At 42.6% G+C, this 18,456-nt stretch overlaps 1 protein-coding gene across 1 annotated transcript in view; it reads right to left on the bottom strand.

Annotated features, from left to right (window-relative positions):
* Positions 1-17,774, bottom strand: part of DNTT (DNA nucleotidylexotransferase) — a 155,343-nt gene extending 137,569 nt beyond the window's left edge. The window contains exon 1 of the mRNA XM_065552112.1: positions 17,683-17,774. The gene's annotated coding sequence lies outside the window, so the exon portion shown is untranslated. The remainder of the gene's footprint in view (positions 1-17,682) is intronic.
* Positions 17,775-18,456: the final 682 nt, after the last annotated feature.

Genomic DNA, 18,456 nt, shown 5'->3' with positions numbered 1-18,456 from the left:
CTTATTCACATCAATAACCCATTGACTTCACTAAGTTCAGTCGGCTAGCTCTGCCCATAAGGCCTGCAGTTACACCTCCTAAAGTACTGTTATTATGTGATCTTCCAATGTACTCAATGTACAGTGAGCTGTATTTTGAAAAGGTAAATTAAAAAATTTCACTGTGGAAGAAAATCCCTTTTCTCATATCATAAAACTTGTAGAGCAGAGCATCAGAAAAGTTGCCTATCTCAATTTATTCTAAAAGATGGCAAATCTAGGTGAGTCTATTGAGTGGGCAATATTATGTTTGTTATTTAACCCTGTTAAATTCTCCTTTAATTAAAACTGTTCTGTTTTTACTTGTGTACAAAAATTCAGTTAGAGACATAAAGCTTCTGCTTCCTGTGGTTTATTTCACCTTATATAAAATATTCATATTTAATGTATTTATACCAAGCTGCAGATCTGGGAACTCTGCCATCGTTATACTCGCAGCAGCAGTTTAGTTGCTGTGCACCAGTTTCCTCTGGTACCTCTACAGCTGTGCTTGATTCTTGGCAGAAAATGTAACAAATTTAGAGTTTCCTCTAGCATTCTTGACAACAACAAAAATCAACAGTTATAGTTCTGTTTTTTCCAGTTGCAACTAGACTGAATTTAATCATACTGGCCCACTCCTGACAAACAAAAGTTGTATAATCTGTGTCCTCTCAGAAAGTTTGAAATTTTGGCAAGAAACCTCTGTCTCAGAAACCCACATAGACCCAAAGCTTTTAAGATACACCTCAACAGAGTCCTGATCCAAAGCCCTTTGAAGTGAAAGGAAGTTTTTCTACTGACTTCAATGGGTTTTGGATCAGACATTAATTGCCTAATTCTATGCCATACCTGCCTGTATTTTGTTTTGTAAACTGTTTACATCCCCTAGTTTTCTCCTTTTCTGATTCTGCCTTTCAAGGTCACAAGATCTGGACAAAAACAACAAGGAGTCCGGTGGCACCTTAAAGACTAACAGATTTATTTGGGCATAAGCTTTCGTGGGTAAAAAACCTCACTTCTTCAGATGCATGGAGTGAAAATTACAGATGCAGGCATTATATAATGACACATGAAGAGAAGGGAGTTATCTCACAAGTGGCCTGCATCTGTAATTTTCACTCCACGAAAAGTTTATGCCCAAGTAAATCTATTGGTTTTTAATGTGCCACCGGACTCCTTGTTGTTTTTGTAGATGCAGACTAACACGGCTACCCTGATACTTAAGCTCTGGACAGTTTACAAGAATGGGTGTGACAGGGGGTATTTAGGAGCTGAGATTGGGAAGCCCCAGTCATGTTTTTCGTACATATTCTATTTAGCAGGCATTTTATACAGACAAAAATTGATTTTCTTTAAGTTAAATGTTCATGAAATTGGAGGCTGACTGCACTAAGTAAAAACAGGCATAGTGCAGGTAGAACAGATGCTGTGTCAGCACCCATATATAAATTTACCATTGACAGTACACCTTAATCCTCCGATGCAACATCCTTGCTACTCCAGTACTGGGCCATTCTACTCAGAGATGGCAGATTGTCCCAAAGCATACGCCAATGTCTAACACTCCCCAAGTGTGTTACTCAGTTGGACAGTTCAAATGAGGAAGAATTACTTAATGGAATACCAGAGATACTGGAAAGATATATTTCCCTATCAATCTTTCATGGTTTCTATAGAGGCAAATTCAACGTCTTCCTTTTCTTTTCAGGAATAGGCCACTACATTTAGATTCGTTCAACTACAACTGGATTTCAATGGGCCAAAATATTCCAGCAAATCATTGGTTGGTGTAAATCAGAATAGCTCAGTTGGTTTCAATGGAGCTTTGCAAATAGCACCCACTGAATATCTGGCTCACTGATTCCAATGAAACTATACAAATGAGTAAGAGTAAATCAAGTGAGTAACACTTGCAGGATCAGACCTTAAATTTATTTGATTTTCCATAGGAGAGAAGTCCATTGAGAAGTTCAAACTCATTAAACTTGACAGACTAAGACAAATTTGAACCATGAATCTTAGAAGTCAAAGATTAGAATATTTGCTTATGCCTGTATGCTGCCTATTGTCTTTTAGGATTTTCTTTGCTTAAGATAACATGAATTTATCTACTAAATATGAAATAATCACTTAGTAGAAAGAATAAAGATTATACACCAAATACATAAATAAATAAAATGTTAATCACAGTCACTTGAACAAATGCATTTATCAATATCTTTGTTGTGTAGAAAGAGATGCTACTGAAAAACCTGACTATTTTACCTGATTACCTCAAAACTGCAGTATTCCCGTGTACCTCTGCAAGTTTTGTTATAGTAAATACCTTGAATACAGCACATACTAAGGTTAGCGGTCAGCATATCTTATGTAGTTACCTAATGTAATCAACAAGTTTTTAAGCATCATCACTGCATATGATTTTCTGCTTACATAAAGATTTTCCTACCTTAACTCATTTTCTACCCTGAAACCTTTTCTTCTTGCCAGCTCCATCAGGAATGTCCTTCTAGTCACCCCCATTTTCCTCTCCATAATAAAAATTACTAATTCACTGAACTTTACTTCACAACTGCTGAGAGAAATTGGAGGATGCATCCCTTTCTGCTTTTTTCTCTGGGGGAACAGGCTTGGAGTTCTGATCTTATCCATGATGCAAGATAGTATTTTTCAACTTGACTGTCTAAATGTGTATTTACATTCACACTGCCAACCAATAGCTGTATCTGATGTCACCACCCATTGATGTTATTTTCTTCTGTTTCTCTTCTGAAATCAGAAACAGAAGCTACATGAACAGAAACATTAGTTGCTTTGCACTCTGAATACTTCTTTGAACTTACATGTGGGAAGAATTTTAACTACTCCAAACAGGTGCATATGTATTGAAATTCATTGGTATTGAATGTGGCCACTGCCTCTAAAGACTTAATCCAGATAATATTGTCATAGCAAATTATTTAAATACATTGTGCCAGATCTTCAGCTGGTAGAAACTGGTGTAGCTCCATTGACTTTCATTTTAATTTTTTTTTCTTTTTCAATTCCATCATTTTGTGGTCACATACATTTTCTCCAACTTGAAAAGAAAATTTAAAATAATCATTACTCTTGTTTTTACTTAGAAACTGCTTCTGAGGAAAGGTTTAAGTAATATCTCATGATTATGGCTTATATTGTTTGGCACTCTTGTTATTTCTATTCAATTAGCTTTGGGGCGTGTTCTGGTTTATGTATTTTTGCACAATTGTTTCCTGGGGTTGTGTTTTTAACTTCATAAAACTTTGATATAAAATGAGTTTTTTTTTAAAAAGCAAACAAAAAAAGCACTTTGAAACAATATCACAATAAAATCAATCCCTTGGTAATTTAATTTGAAGGAAATGAATAGCAAAACATTAGAGAACAGTTTTATAGACACTTTAAATGCGCCAGTAAATTGCCAGTGAAAGACTCTCTGCAGTATTTACACTGGGGTGCTATACTGGAGTGCAGAACTGTCTCTGCACTTCCTATCAACTGCTGGATCCCAGTAGCCCCAATAAACTATGTTATGGACACAGAGGGCCTGTACTGTAGCCACTATTCCCCATTGCCCTGAACCTTGTGCAGTCATCTATACCCATGCAAACTGAGGGTACAGCTACACTAGAAGCTAGGTGTGTGATTCCTAGCTTGTGTACACAAACTCACACTACTGCTCATCTGAGCTAGCAACTAAAAATAGCAGTGTAGCTGTGCTAGCACAGGCATTAGCAGCAGCCTGGACTAGCTGCCTCGAGTATGCACCCAGGGAGTTCAGGTGGGTTTGTACTCGAGGTGGCTAGTCTGTGCCATGGCTGTTGCTGCCGATGCTATCGTGGCTACGCTATTTTTAGTGCTCTTGCTTGCCACTAGCACAAGAACGTATACATGAGCTGGGGATCACACCCCTAGCTCCTAGTATAGACAGGCTGTGAATGAAGAATCAGGTCCATAGTATAGACATTGTTATTTCAACAAGGCAAATTGCATCCTCATTACACTGTGGATCATGTCAAACTGGGCTTTTTGATTTGAGCTATGCTGAAATATAAAGTCTATTGTAGGAAGGAAATTAAATAAAGTACGTACCTGACTTTTTCCAAACTTCCTGTGAAACAACATGAAAACATTTGGGTAAAAAGATAACATTTTTTGCATAATTGCAAACTCTAATTTCACCAGTTCTGCAGGAAACGTTAAAAATATCCCGGCTTGAGCATCTCAGCAATCATACCAGTGAGAGAAAGCAAGCAGGAAAATTCTGCCTATGTCATACCTGATTTTTACAATCCCCCAAGTGTGATTTGAATGGTCGCTTTGTCACCATGCATATATAAAAATGTGTTACAGAATAAAGACTGTTTTCAGCAGTTATTGCCCTTATTTTAAAGTTTAATTATGAAAAAAGTTGACACTTTTCCCAGCATTGCCCCCACCTTGCTGTATCAACTGAGTTGTCACCAGTATTAAAAAAGAGTTATTGTTAAAATAGAAATGAGACATCAAAAAATTAAACTAGATGGCTTTTTCAGCTCTGGGCCCTTCCTTGGGCCATGATAAAAATACATATTTTAGTTCATAAACTAAACTACATTCATTTCTTTCATAGCCTGAGGATAACCCAATGGCCAAAATAGCAGATCTACTCCTGTTTACTATTTGTCACATAAATGTTACCAAAACAAATGATTTTTGTTATTTTTAAACAAATGTTAATGTTTCAAATAGGGATAGATAAGTGGAAAAATAGATGTAAAAGGTTATATGTAAAAGAATTGCAGCGGGGGGGGGGGAATTACGATGATCATGGCATTAAGATTCTAGGCAATCTGCTATGGTGGCGTCACTTCTCTTTGCCAGCCAGCTGATTAACCTTAAAGCATTGGAAATCTCCCTTTTTTCCACCTTCCCAATCTTGGTACTTTACTTATCTCAATTTCCTACAAAGAATAATGTATTTGAGAACAGGTTCTCCTCTAAGTTAAAGTCCTCTTTTATGTTGTAATTAATTCAGTGTGGTTGAACATGCAAAGATAATTTCCCTCAGTGTAACATCAAGATGCCCAGTGCCAGTAAACAATTCTTCTGGCACAAAGATCCCCCTTAATATACCTTGAGCCAGATTTTCAAACGTATTTAGCGTGCCTAAAGATTCAGATAGAATCCTAGTGAGATTTTCAAAGTGCCTAAGTATAGGGTTACCAGATAGCAACTGTGAAAAAACGGGACAGGGGGTGGGGAGGGTAATAGGCGCCTATATAAGAAAAAGTCCCAAAAAACAGGACTGTTCCTTTAAACATGGGACATTTTGTCACCCTACCTAAGTAGGTGAGTCCCTACCTCTCCTTGCAGTTAATTTCTGTTTTTTTGTACAGCTCTTCTTTGAACCTAATGCAAACAGATTTATTTTCTTCTTTGTCTAATAAACACAGCATCAATGTCCTTCAAAGGTCTGGCAATGATCCAATTTTACCAGAAATAACTTCTGAATTTAACTGGATTTTCACCTCCCACTTGAATAATCCACTCCCCTACAATTTTACAATATAAATAGCTCTTGACAAGAACTCACGAAGTGGAATATGTACTTGGGGTAAGCAAAACACAATCCAGGTGGCAGTTGTATTTGTGGTTACTTTGCCAAAAAAGAATAAGCAAGGATTTAATCTCATGAGTTACTAAATCAAATTTAAAGTTAAATGTCATCCCCCTAAAATAGACATTTCTAGACTAAATGTTTGAATTATTTTGGTGTTATCAGTTATTATTTACATCTAAGTAGAATAAGAAATAATTGTCAACTCTAGTGGTTCTCAACCTTTTGGCATCCAAAAAATCATCCATTGAGCAATGATAGATCCCACAATCCATTGTGGCCCCCAAAGATTGTAGGATTGAGGAAACAGAAAGAAACAATGAGAGGAATTGGGCGCTGTGTGGCGGTGATGGTGAGGAGTATTGAAGTTGGATTGGGCTCCTGGGATTTGCCTTATTCATTGGTGGTGAAATATCATGTCCAGAATTCCTGCCAATCTAATTTTGTAAATTATTCTGAGAATGACATCATAGCTCAATGAACTGGATTATACATTCATGTAATTTTTGTCCTGTATATCTTTATGGCCATTAGTTGGTTATGCTGCATATGTTTTCTTTATTTTACAAGGTACCATCATTTCAATTGTTCTAATCCATGGGTCAGCAATCTTTCAGAAGTGGTGTGCCGAGTCTTCATTTATTCACTCTAATTTAAGGTTTCACGTGCCAGTAATACATTTTAACATTTTTAGAAGGTCTCTTTTTATAAGTCTATAATACATAACTAAACTATTGTTGTATGTAAAGTAAATAAAAGGTTTTTAAAATGTTTAAGAAGCTTCATTTAAAATTAAATTAAAATGCAGAGCCCCCTGGACCAGTGGCCAGTACCCGGGCAGTGTGAGTGCCACTGAAAATCGGCTCGCGCGTGCCGCCTTCGGCACGCGTGCCATAGGTTGCCTACCCCTGTTCTAGTCTTTCTATATTCTTAAATATAGCTTATCACCTTGCAAACCTTGGGTTCATGCTGTGTCTCCGCGAGGAAGCAACTAGATTATTTTTAATGGTTTTCAGAAAAAAAAATTCAATTAAATAAGCATGTATGCAAGTTAATGGACCTCTCTCACTGAAACACTGCCTGCAAGCCACCATCTTCATCAAAGCTATACAGCTAGAATCAATGTAAAACCAGGCAGTGAAAGTAGGGAAAATGTCAATACAATGGGAGACAGACCACAAGATTTCTTTCAAGGATTGAAATAATCGGATGCATGCATCCATCCACCAAGAAACCTTCTTGGGGCTTCTCTACACTTAAAACACTGTAGCAGAGCAGCTGCGCCACTGTAGCACTTCAGTGTAGACGCTACCCATGCTAACGGAAGGGCTTCTCCATTGGTGTAAGTAATCCACCTCCCTGAGAGGTGGTAGCTAGGTTGATAGTAAAATTCTGTCTACACCGGGATTGAGAACAGGCTAACTCTCTGCCTTGCTCCAGGATGTGGATTTTTCACACCCCTGAGTGACACAGCTATATTGACCTAATTTCCTAGTATAGAGCAGGCCTCAGATTCAACAGGATTCTTTCATATTGTTTGCAATGAACTAACAATTCACATGAAGTGGTAAAAAAGCTATGCTAGTAAAGATGCCAATCAAGGAACTGGCCAAATCTCTGACACTTAAGTGTAGCAAAGGAATTGCTGATCTTTTCACGGTCTAGGCTAGAGATGGTCAGAAAATGCCCTCCCATTTTCCTCCTTCCCAGCCCCCATTGAAAATTTTCATGAAAACAAATTTAATATAATATAAAATCATTTTTGTCTAAATTTTCTACTGAAACATCTGAATTTTGGCAAAAAATTGAACCAGGCCTAGCTGGATCTGATGCCTGTTGCAAATATAATATGTCCCTGAAGTTAAACAGCAGTTTTGGCATTTTAACATTACTGAAGGTCCAGTTTCAGGTCAGCATGCTGAATCCAATTTACGCAAAGTTGTAACTTACTATGTTGATCTGGTGCAGGTTATACATGAACATTCATGTCTAAAGAAACTATTCAATTTTTAACTCCCTTTTGCACTTGACTCAGGATACTTTGGAAAGTGACTGGTCCACTGACAATCCAAAAGGCACAACCACAAACCATACTGTACCTAATTAACTATGTGTTCAATAAAAAGAATGGGTGGCCTGATTCACAACTGCATTCACTTGGTGAAAAATCCACACAAACATTAGTTTGTCATGTTTTATTCTTCACCAGAACAATGGACAATTGCTGCATGGCTGTTACTGTGGCAGAAAGCCACCTTCCTAGTGACTTAATTTGGATAATAAGTAGCCATCATTTCAGAAGAAGGTTGTCCCGTTACCTGAGTCATGATACCATATGTGACTTCTTACTCTTCACCACCCATGGTTAGTGGCATAAAAACCACACAGACCACAGCACTGTTTTCAACTAAGTGCAATTCCTCTTTATGTACCGTTCCCCAAGAGCATGGCATACTGCACTTCACTTGCAAACCTGTGTGGCAAGTTGACTACAGAAACACAATCATAGGATTTTTAGAATAATATTTCCCCCTTCCTGATGCTGTTCCTGTAGAAAAAGATGATCAAGGCCACAGAGTGCGAATGATACATCTACAAACATTGTTGATGATTTAAATGATTATCCTACAAGTGTCAATGTGTTGCAGTGTTTGTATCAATCACAGTAACAGAAATAGTCTGCAAGCAGTACCCAGTATGGGCCTAATCCTGCACTCCTTATGCAGGTATGAGAATTTTAACTCAATGGGAGTTAGACCTGAAGCAGGAGTGCAGGAGCAGCCTGCCTCTGTAAAGCATAGACATGCTTGTTCAGCTCCACTTCATCTCTGTATTAATGTATGTTTTCATTGTGCCTTACCTGGTATTTTCAGCAGTTTGCTTGCACATAAACTAGATATTAAAATATTTTATTAAATGTTTTTGTTACATTCCATCTAGCTTTCTTGTGTAAAGACAAGAAAATGCTGTGAGATGATTTTACTGAATAGTTGCGGTATGTTAATCTTCAAAGCACAGAGGGAAGAAATGCAAATGGACAGCATTTTAACTATTAACTATCAACAGAATCTGTAGAGTGATTTTTAATCCTTTTTTTTTTCCAGTTGCAACAGATATATACAATGACCTTTCCACCATAGTTAAGTACAAAACCCACGGATTCGTTTTGCATAGATTCTTTGAAAAGTGGCATAAGGAAGTGTTTAAAATTTGTTGTCTTTGCTAGATGGTGGAACTTGGGATAGAAATTCAGCATTTGTTAGATACCTCTGTCTTATTTTTAAGCCCTTCTGGTCTTTATTTTTCTTAAGAGGCTGCTGTGGCTTCTTGTTTGTTTGCGTTCTGGTGCTTATTTACTGCTGAGTATTCTATCTTTTGTCAATGCAGGTTCTAAATGTCTAGAAATAATAGGTTGAGATATTTTAGAAATAATATGGAAGGTTTTCCCTCCTTCTTCTAATAAAGTTTCTGTGGAATAGATTTAAAACCCAAAACACATTTTTAAATGCATTTGTGATATGGCTCTTTTTTTCTATTTACATTGCACGGTACAAAAGCATAAAAGGGCACATATATAACCAAAGTGTAAGACCTAAATGAGATGTGCATTTAAAAGTTTCCTTTTCCCCTATTTTGCTACTAAGAACATAAAATGACAAAATCAGGGTTTTTTTTTAAAAAAAATGTCTATTTTACTATACTTCAGTCATCTGCTTTGATTGACATCAGGGAACAATACAGCATTCACTATAGCTTCACACTTCTGTTGTTAATCTAGCTCTATCTAAATAGGTTGTTAATTAGTTGTAGTTGGTGTCATTATTAAGTAGGCAGCCCCAGACTGCAGCAAAATATTTCCATTGCATTAGAACCAAAGGGTAAAGTATCTGGAAGGTACCTATCTCACTTCATCATTTACCCACCATTGTGAGGGCCTCAGACACTGGTGCAACTTGGTCCCTCTTATTCGCTGCCTGTGGCACATAATATTCTCGTCTCATGTGGGCTGTAATTCTTTGGTCTAATTTTCATTTTTAGATTTAGTGTGCAGGTGCTGGGTGGTGTCCCTGGCCTGTGATATACAGGAGGTCAGACTAGATGTTCTGGTGCTCCCTTCTGGCCTTAAACTCTATATGACAAATTACATGAGTTAGAGCTCTGATGAGAGGTTCTGAACAGTAGTAGCCAAATCAGCAGCCATTATTTAAATGTACTTCATGTGAAGCTATTTCTGAAGCTAATGTCTTTCTCCATTTTCTACTATAACTCTGGCAAAATTTATACAGTAAAATAATTCAACCTGTCTGCAAACAGAGAAGCGGTTACTCATGCTATCATGGTAGAGACCAGAGTTTGAAATAAGTGGGATAGTATTAGAGATGGGCAAATCTTACAAAATACATTCCAGGTGTAGTGGTCCCTCCGTCTCAGGCTCAGAGGGAGGCCACTCTGACTTGCTGCATCAGGCAATAAACAGAAGCTAATTAGCAGTCCCTATCCCAATCCTCTTTACTAGGGCAGACAGTAATTCAAGTCTGGGTTCTAACCCTCTGAGCATGCAGAGCAATAAGCAGTCTTTGGGCCCAAGCCTCCTGGCTAAGGCAGATAATAAGCATAGTATAGGCTCTGAATCCCTGGGCACAACAGAGCAACAAGCAGTCTTTAGTCTGAGCTTTCTGAATAAGGCAGGCAGTAACTACAGTCTGGTTTCTAACCCTCTGGGAAGGGCAGAGCAGTAAGCAATTAAGCAATGTTTTGCCTAGCCTCCTGGCTAAGGCAGACAGCAAACAGTCCAGGGGCGTGCAGCCAGGGCCAGCTCCAGGCACCAGCTTAACAAGCAGGTGCTTGGGGCGGCCACTCCGGAGGGGGACGGCACGTCCAGCTATTCAGCGGCAATTCGGGGGAGGGTCTCTCACTCCAGCTCGGAGTGAAGGACCTCCCGCTGAATTGCCGCCGCAGATCGCGATTGTGATTGCGGCTTTTGGGGGGGGGGCTGCTTGGGGCAGCAAAAACCCTGAAGCCGGCCCTGCATGCAGCTTTCTGGCTGGGGTAAGCCACAAATAAGGATCAGGCTTTCTGGCCTAGGGTGAGTAGGCTGCCATCCCAGGGTTGGAGTTGGCAGCAGGGGGAGTTGGAGGACCCGGGCCCACCTTACTCCACTGGGTCCCAGCCCAGGGCCCTAACAGTGACAGGGCATCCCGCCACTGGGTCAGGGGAATACTGACTTGTATTGCAACAGCACAACCTAATGTCTGGTTCCCCTGGGCTGCTTCCTACCACAGACCATGGTATGACTCCATAGTCTGCATCTCCTCAGTCTCCTCTGGATAAGTGGCGGGCGGCAGTCCCAGGAACTCTTCCCCGCCCTTGGTCTCCTTTGGGAGCAGGGCCCCATACAGCTTGGGGTCTCGTCCAAAGTATTGCAGAGGGCTAGAGACATCTATCTCCTTCACTGGCTCTGGCCCAACTGAGCTGAAGGGCCCAACTCTTATGCTTCCTGTCTTTCCTCTCTGCTTCTCACACAGGGGATGGGCTTGGCTCTGCCCACCAGGTAGAGTGTAGTGGTCCCTCCATCTCAGGCTCGGAGGGAGGCCACTCTGCCTTGGATTACCTGTGCATACTTATACATCAGTTCACTTTCAGCAATATTTGTGCCCCTTCAGTGTTGACTTGCACCAGCAACTGAATTTACTTATATGTTTGTGGAAAGCAACTTTGAAGTGTGCATGCTCAAGTTTTCACATAAGAAATGTGAGACTTTATCAAGTAACCTAGATATCCAGAATATCAATTTTGGAAAGAGAGATTACAATTTATGGAGAAACCGATGAATTGATAGTATGCCTTGACTGTGCTTACTTAGCTATATTGTGGTATTTGGACTGTAAGATAAGGAAGGCTTACAAAGGAGACAAAAATCTTATAATTGCTGTCATTAAGTGCCTAAAACTTTTGTGGTACATGACTAGGAAGAGCTGTTAATAAGAATGTTAACACAGGAAAAACACAGAAAACGGCATAATGAGAATGAATTCATCAACCTCTCATCTCTGATACTCAGAAATCACACAAGAAGAATCAGACCAACAACTGGAAAAATCCAATCCATTTTGAGGATTTGTTTGAGGATTCTTTACACAGACTGCTTTCTTCATAGTTCAGAAAAACCCTTTTCTTTTAAGTCAACTCCCCAGGAATTTATAAAAGACTGGGGCCATATCATGATTCAGAGAGCATGACAATATGGTCACTGGTACTCCACTTGCACCAGGGGAAAATTAATCAGCACGTGTCCTATAATTGGAAGAGATTAATTCCCTTTCCATGCTGATTCAGCTGTACCCCACAGAGACCTCTTTTCCCATGCCATCCCCAACTCCTACAAGGCTCTCCCTTGGGTGCATGATAAAGCTTAGAATTATAAAAGCTCCAAAGTTTGTTTTCACATACACAGTAACTATATTGCACATGATTGCTCTGCTGCTTCTGGTTGCGATTAGAACTGGGTGAATAATTGACTTTTTGGTTCAGCCAGCAAACCAAGAAGTCACTGGAAATTTTTGGTTCATTTCCAAAAGTGTTCAGAATTTGTCAGCAAATTGGAAAAGTTCATTTCAGGCAAGTGACTTGTGTGTGTGTGTGCGCCCCTTGTGACAGACCCAGACCAGTGGGGTACAGGAGTCTGGTAGAGGGCAAATATACTGGTCACTGGATGAGTAGTTTTCTGTTCCCTGAGTGACCAGAGCAGGGGCTGCACTAGAGTAATCAGGAACCTGCTAGAACCAGTTAAGGCAGACAGGCTAATTAGTTAGGGTTACCATACGTCCGGATTTTCCCGGACATATCTGGCTTTTTGGGGCTCAAATCCCCGTCCGGGGGGAAATCCCCAAAAGCCGGACATGTCCAGGAAAATCGGGAGGTAGGGCCTCTGTGGCTGGGGTCGGCGGTGCGGGGCCGGGCCGGGGCCGGCGGTGCTTGGCAGGAGCCGGGGCCGGTGCGGTGCCGGGCCGGGAGCCGGGCGCGCGGTGCCGGGCCAGGAGCCGGGGGCGCGGTGCCGGGCCAGGCGCGGTGCCGGGCCGGGAGCCGGGGGCACGGGGCCGAGCCGGGGGCCGGGCCAGGGTCACGGGGCCGGGAGCCAGGGTCGCGGGGCCGGGCCGGGGTCCAGGGTTGCGGGGCCGGGCCGGGAGCAGGGGTCGCGGGGCCGGGCCGGGAGCCGGGGTTGCGGGGCCGGGCCGGAGGTCGGTCCGGGAGCCGGGGTCGCGGGGCCAGGCCGGGGGCCGGTCCGGTCCGGGAGCTGGGGTCGCGGGGCCGGGCCGGGGGCCGGGCCGGGAGCCGGGGTCGCGGGGCCGGGCCGGGAGCCAGTGCCCCAGGGCCCGAGACAAGCCGGGCGGGAGACGCCGGAGCCAGATCCTCTTGGCCTGGGCCGGCCAGCTAGCCGCCGAAGGGAGCCGCTCGGCCAGGAGGGCCGGACTGAGCCACGCCGCACCCCGCCCCAGCCTACCTGCTGCCTCCCTGTTTCAGGCTTCCCGCAAACATTTGATTCGCGGGAAGCAGGGGAGGGGGAGGAGCAGGGGACGGAGCGTTCAGGGGAGGGGGCAGAGTTGGGGCGGGGCTGAGGGCGGGGTTGGGGCGGGGCCGGGTCCCCATGGAGTGTCCTCCTTTTTAAAAACTAAAAGATGGTAACCCTAAATTAGGACACCTGGAGCCAATTAAGAAGAAGCTGCTAGAATCAATTAAGGCAGGCTAATCAGGGCACCTGGGTTTTAAAAGGAGCTCACTTCAGTTTGTGGTGTGTGTGTGAAGAGCTTGGAGCAAGAGGTGCAAGGAGCTATGCTGCTGGAGGACTGAGGAGCACAAGCATTATCAGACACCAAGAGGAAGGTCCTGTGGTGAGAATAAGGAAGGTGTTTGGAGGAGGCCATGGGGAAGTAGCCCAGGGAGTTGTAACTGTCATGCAGTTGTTACAGGAGGCACTATAGACAGCTGCAGTCCACAGGGTCCTGGGCTGGAACCTGGAGTAGAGGGTGGGCCCGGGTTCCCCCCAAACCTCCCAATTGACCTGGACTGTGAGTTCTTCCAGAGGGGAAGGTCTCTGGGCTGTTCCCCAACCCACATGGTGAATCTCTGAGGCAAGAAAATCCGCCAATAAGTGCAGGACCCACCAAGATAGAGGAGGAACTTTGTCACACCCTTTAAAACCTTTAGCCCTGACACTTGCCTGGCTTGTAGGAGACTCAGGTTTGAATTCCTCCAAAGGAGCAGTGACTTGAAGTCAAATATCCCTCCCATCTCTGTCTCCCCCCGCCCGCCCCCCACACACACGTGAATACTGTAACAACCAGACTATTAGCTATTCTGGGGTGGATTACTCCCAGTCTTTCCTGCTGAAGCTGTTCCATTTAGCATAAATAATTAAATATTCATTATGTCAAAGAGAGAGAGAGTGAGAAGGACTCTAACCTAGTGATTAAGGCACTCACCTGGGGGGTAGGACATTAAATCCCTCTTCTGAATCAGACAGAGAGAAAATAACCACTATGCCAAAGGACATGCACACACAGAAAGTTTGCTGAACCTGAAAAACTTTTGCCCAAGCCAAAATTATCCATTCAAATTCATAGATAGTTCCAGGTCAACCAAAACTGCATTTCTGGGCAAATAAACTATCACACAGGTGTTCACCCAACTGTAGTTCTAATATGTTATGGGACTGATTTGTGTCTGCCGTGCTGTGGCTTCAATGATTTTGGTTATTTTACGTTTGTACAAGTTAGAAAGACATTACAATGGATCCTTTCCTACCCCCAGTACAATTTCCGCAGACTCCATGAGAGCTGGGTCAGACTCTCAGGGTATGTCTACACTACCAGCTAATTCAGGCTTGGGACAAAGGGCTATTTATTTTCAGTATAGACATCTGGACTCAGGCTGCAAGGAGGGAAGGTCCCGGAGCTCGGGCTGCAGCCCAAGCCCAAATGTCTACACTGCAATTAAGCAGCCCCTTAACCTGAGCCCAGTAAGCCCAAGTCAGCTGGCACAGGCCAGCCACAGATGTCTAATTGCAGTCTAGACATATCCTTACATGCAGTTAGCTAAATGTTGCTGAACATGCAGAAGGATCTTCTGAGAAAAATTACTTGTCTTAAATATACTGAACATCTGAGTAATTTATTAGAGAAATAATAAAAGCTTTTTAAACTAAAAAGCATCATGTAATTTGTATAAGTTATTGCAACAACTAGACTGGAATCTAATAGGTATACAAAAGGAACTTTTGGCGGTTTGCCATTGGCTAGATGGGGATGGCCAATGCTCTGGTGTAGTCTGCGCTCGAGAGCTGGCCCCTCCCGCACTGTGGTGTGAGGGGTAACGGCCGCTTAGTGCCATCCTCAGTCCGGCAGAGAGGAGTGGCGGCAGCTCCGGGCATGGGGGGGATCCCGCTGCTCAGCCGCCCCTGCTTTCCCTGAGTGGTATTGTAGTCGGGGCTCTGACCCTTCGCCGCCCATGGAGCCTAAAGTTGCATTCAGAGGCACCAATCGCTGTTGGAGTAGCGCAGAAACCAGTGGAAAAAAAAATATGGAGTGAGAAAAGCCAAAAGCAGTGTAGAGTTGGACCTTGTGAGGGGAATTAAAACCAATAGTAAGAGCTTTTATAGCCATATAAATAGGAAGAAAACAAAGAAAGAAGAAGTGGGACCAATTAAGACTGTAGATGGAGTGGAGATTAAGGATAATCTAGGCATAGCACAATATCTAAATGAATATTTTGCATCGGTATTTAATGAGACTAATGAAGGGCTGAGGAATAGTGGAAGCGAGACGGATGGGAATAAAGGAGTGGGGGTTGACATTACCGTATCCGAGGTAGAAGCCAAACTCGAACAGCTTAACGGGACTAAATCGGGCGGACCGGATGATCTTCATCCGAAAATATTAAAGGAACTGGTGCGAGAAATTGCAAGCCTGTTAGCGATAATTTTTAATGAATCTGTAAACTCGGTGGTGGTACCGTTTGACTGGAGAATAGCTAATGTGGTTCCTATTTTCAAGAAGGGGAAAAAAGTGACCCGGGGAACTACAGGCCTGTTAGTTTAACATCTGTAATATGCAAGGTCTTGGAAAAAAATTTGAAGGAGAAAGTAGTTAAGGACCTTGAGGTCAATGCCAATTGGGACAAATTACAACACGGTTTTACGAAAGGTAGATCGTGCCAAACCAACCTGATCTCCTTCTTTGAGAAAGTAACAGATTTTTTAGATAAAGGAAATGTGGTGGATCTAATATACCTCGATTTCAGTAAAGCGTTTGATACGGTACCGCATGAGGAATTATTGGTTAAATTGGAAAGGATGGGGATCGATATGAAAATCCAGAGGTGGATAAAGAACTGGTTAAAGGGGAGACTGCAGCGGGTCGTACTGAAAGGTGAACTGTCAAGTTGGAGGGAGGTTACCAATGGAGTTCCTCAAGGTTCGGTTTTGGGTCCGATTTTATTTAATCTATTCATTACTGACCTTGGAACCAAATGTAGGAGTGGGCTGATAAAGTTTCTGGATGACACAAAGTTGGGAGGTATGGCCAATTCGGAGAAGGATCGGGATATCCTGCAGGGAGATTTGTATGGCCAATTCGGAGAAGGATCGGGATATCCTGCAGGGAGATTTGTAAACTGGAGTAATAGTAATAGGATGAAATTTAATAGTGAGAAGTGTAAGGTTATGCATTTAGGGATGACTAACAAGAATTTTAGTTATAAGCTGGGGACGCATCAGTTGGAAGTAACGGAAGAGGAGAAGGACCTTGGAGTCCTGGTTGATCGCAGGATGACTATGAGTCGGCAATGTGACGTAGCCGTGAAAAAAGCTAATGCGGTCTTGGGATGCATTAGGCGAGGTATTTCTAGTAGGGATAAGGAGGTGCTGGTTCCGTTATACAAGGCACTGGTGAAACCTCATTTGGAGTACTGTGAGCAGTTCTGGTCTCCCATGTTTAAAAAGGATGAAATCAAACTGAAACGGGTACAAAGAAGGGCCACTAGGATGATTCGAGGAATGGAAAATCTGTCGTATGAAAGAAGACTCGAGGAGCTCGGTATGTTTACCTTAACCAAAAGAAGACTGAGGGGGGATATGATTACTCTCTTTAAATATATCTGAGAGATAAATACCAGGGAGGGAGAGGAATTATTTCAGCTCAGTACTAATGTGGACACGAGAACAAATGGCTATAAACTGGCCATCAGGAAGTTTAGGCTTGAAATTAGACTAAGGTTTCTAACCATCAGAGGGGTGAAGTTTTGGAACAGCCTTCCGAGGGAAACAGTGGGGGCGAAAGACCTCTCTGGCTTTAAGATTAAGCTTGATAAGTTTATGGAGGGGATGGTTTGATGGGATAAAGTGATTTTGGTCAATAACGTGCCATCGCTGGTAATTAGTAACAATGGTCAATGATGGAATATTAAAAGTTACTACAGAGAACTTTTTCCAGAGGGTCTGGCTAGAGAATCTTGCCCGCATGCTTGGGTTTCAGCTGATCGCCATATTTGGGGTAGGGAAGGAATTTTCCTCCAGGGTAGATTGGCAGAGGCCCTGGAGGTTTTTCGCCTTCCTCCGCAGCATGGGGCAGGGGTCGCTTGCTGGAGGATTCTCAGCGATTTGAAGTCTTTAAATCATGATTTGGGGACTTCAACAGCTGAGTCAAGGGAGAGAACTATTCCAGGAGTAGGTGGGTCAGCTTTTGTGGCCCGCATCATGCGGGAGGTCAGACTAGATGATCATAATGGTCCCTTCTGACCTTAGTCTATGAGACTTCCATATTCTTGTGTAAAGTAATCATAGAATATCAGGGTTGGAAGGGACCTCAGGAGGTCATCTAGTCCAACCCCCTGCTCAAAGCAGGACCAATCCCCAGACAATTTTTTACCCCAGTTCTCTAAATGGCCCCCTCAAGGATTAAACTCACAACACTGGGTTTAACAGGCCAGTGCTCAAACCACTGAGCTATCCTTCCCCTAATAAAAAAAGTAAAATAAAAAGAGAGTACCTGGCCACTTGCACATGGTGACTGGCCCAGAGTCCACTGTAATCAATGTCAGGAATAGGCCCAGGGTGCTGGAGGCTTCTGCTGTATCTGCTATGGACCTGAATAAGCACCAAGAGAAATTTGTTAGACCAACTTTACCTGTTGCCAGAGATATAATGTTACATTGAACAGAGAAATGACACTCTCTGAAAAAGCATGCATCGATGGGCTTTGTGTGCAAGCACCTCTCAATAAAACAGTCAGAGGTCCTAGAATATTCAATATGGAGTAGGATTTATCTGGACACTGGCTAGGACACAAACATAAATACCCTCAATGCCAATACTAGCGCCAACTTGTTAAGCTACAACAGTCAGATCTCTCAGGGGAGTGAGGCTACACAAAGGGTTTACAGTATGGCCCACACCTGAATGGAGAGATTATCTCATGGACCATTTCCCTGTGTGAATGACAGTCATATAACATTTCTGTGGCCACTCTAGAAACTGCTTACACAGAAAAATATTAAAAATTAATCTGTGATAGTCAATGCTTCTGCTGGTGGCTCCATTCCCTAAGCAAGACTCCTTATTTCCTCGTTCTCTTTTATAGTAGTGGCTACTAATGCAAGCAGCTAGACTGAGTCCACCTACTTGTAACCTTCTGCTTTCAAAGGCATCCTGTAAACATGAGGTTAATCTGGCGCAGTATCTTTAAGCTAACAAACTAGAATACTTAACAATGGACCAAACCCTACAATCCTTACTCAAGCAAAACTTCCTTTGGGATAAATGG

This window comes from Chrysemys picta, chromosome 7 (assembly GCF_011386835.1).
Source record: "Chrysemys picta bellii isolate R12L10 chromosome 7, ASM1138683v2, whole genome shotgun sequence".
Lineage (NCBI taxonomy): Eukaryota > Metazoa > Chordata > Testudines > Emydidae > Chrysemys > Chrysemys picta.
The sequence above is the reverse complement of the archived record's forward strand: the minus strand, read 5'-3'. Positions and strand labels throughout refer to the sequence as shown.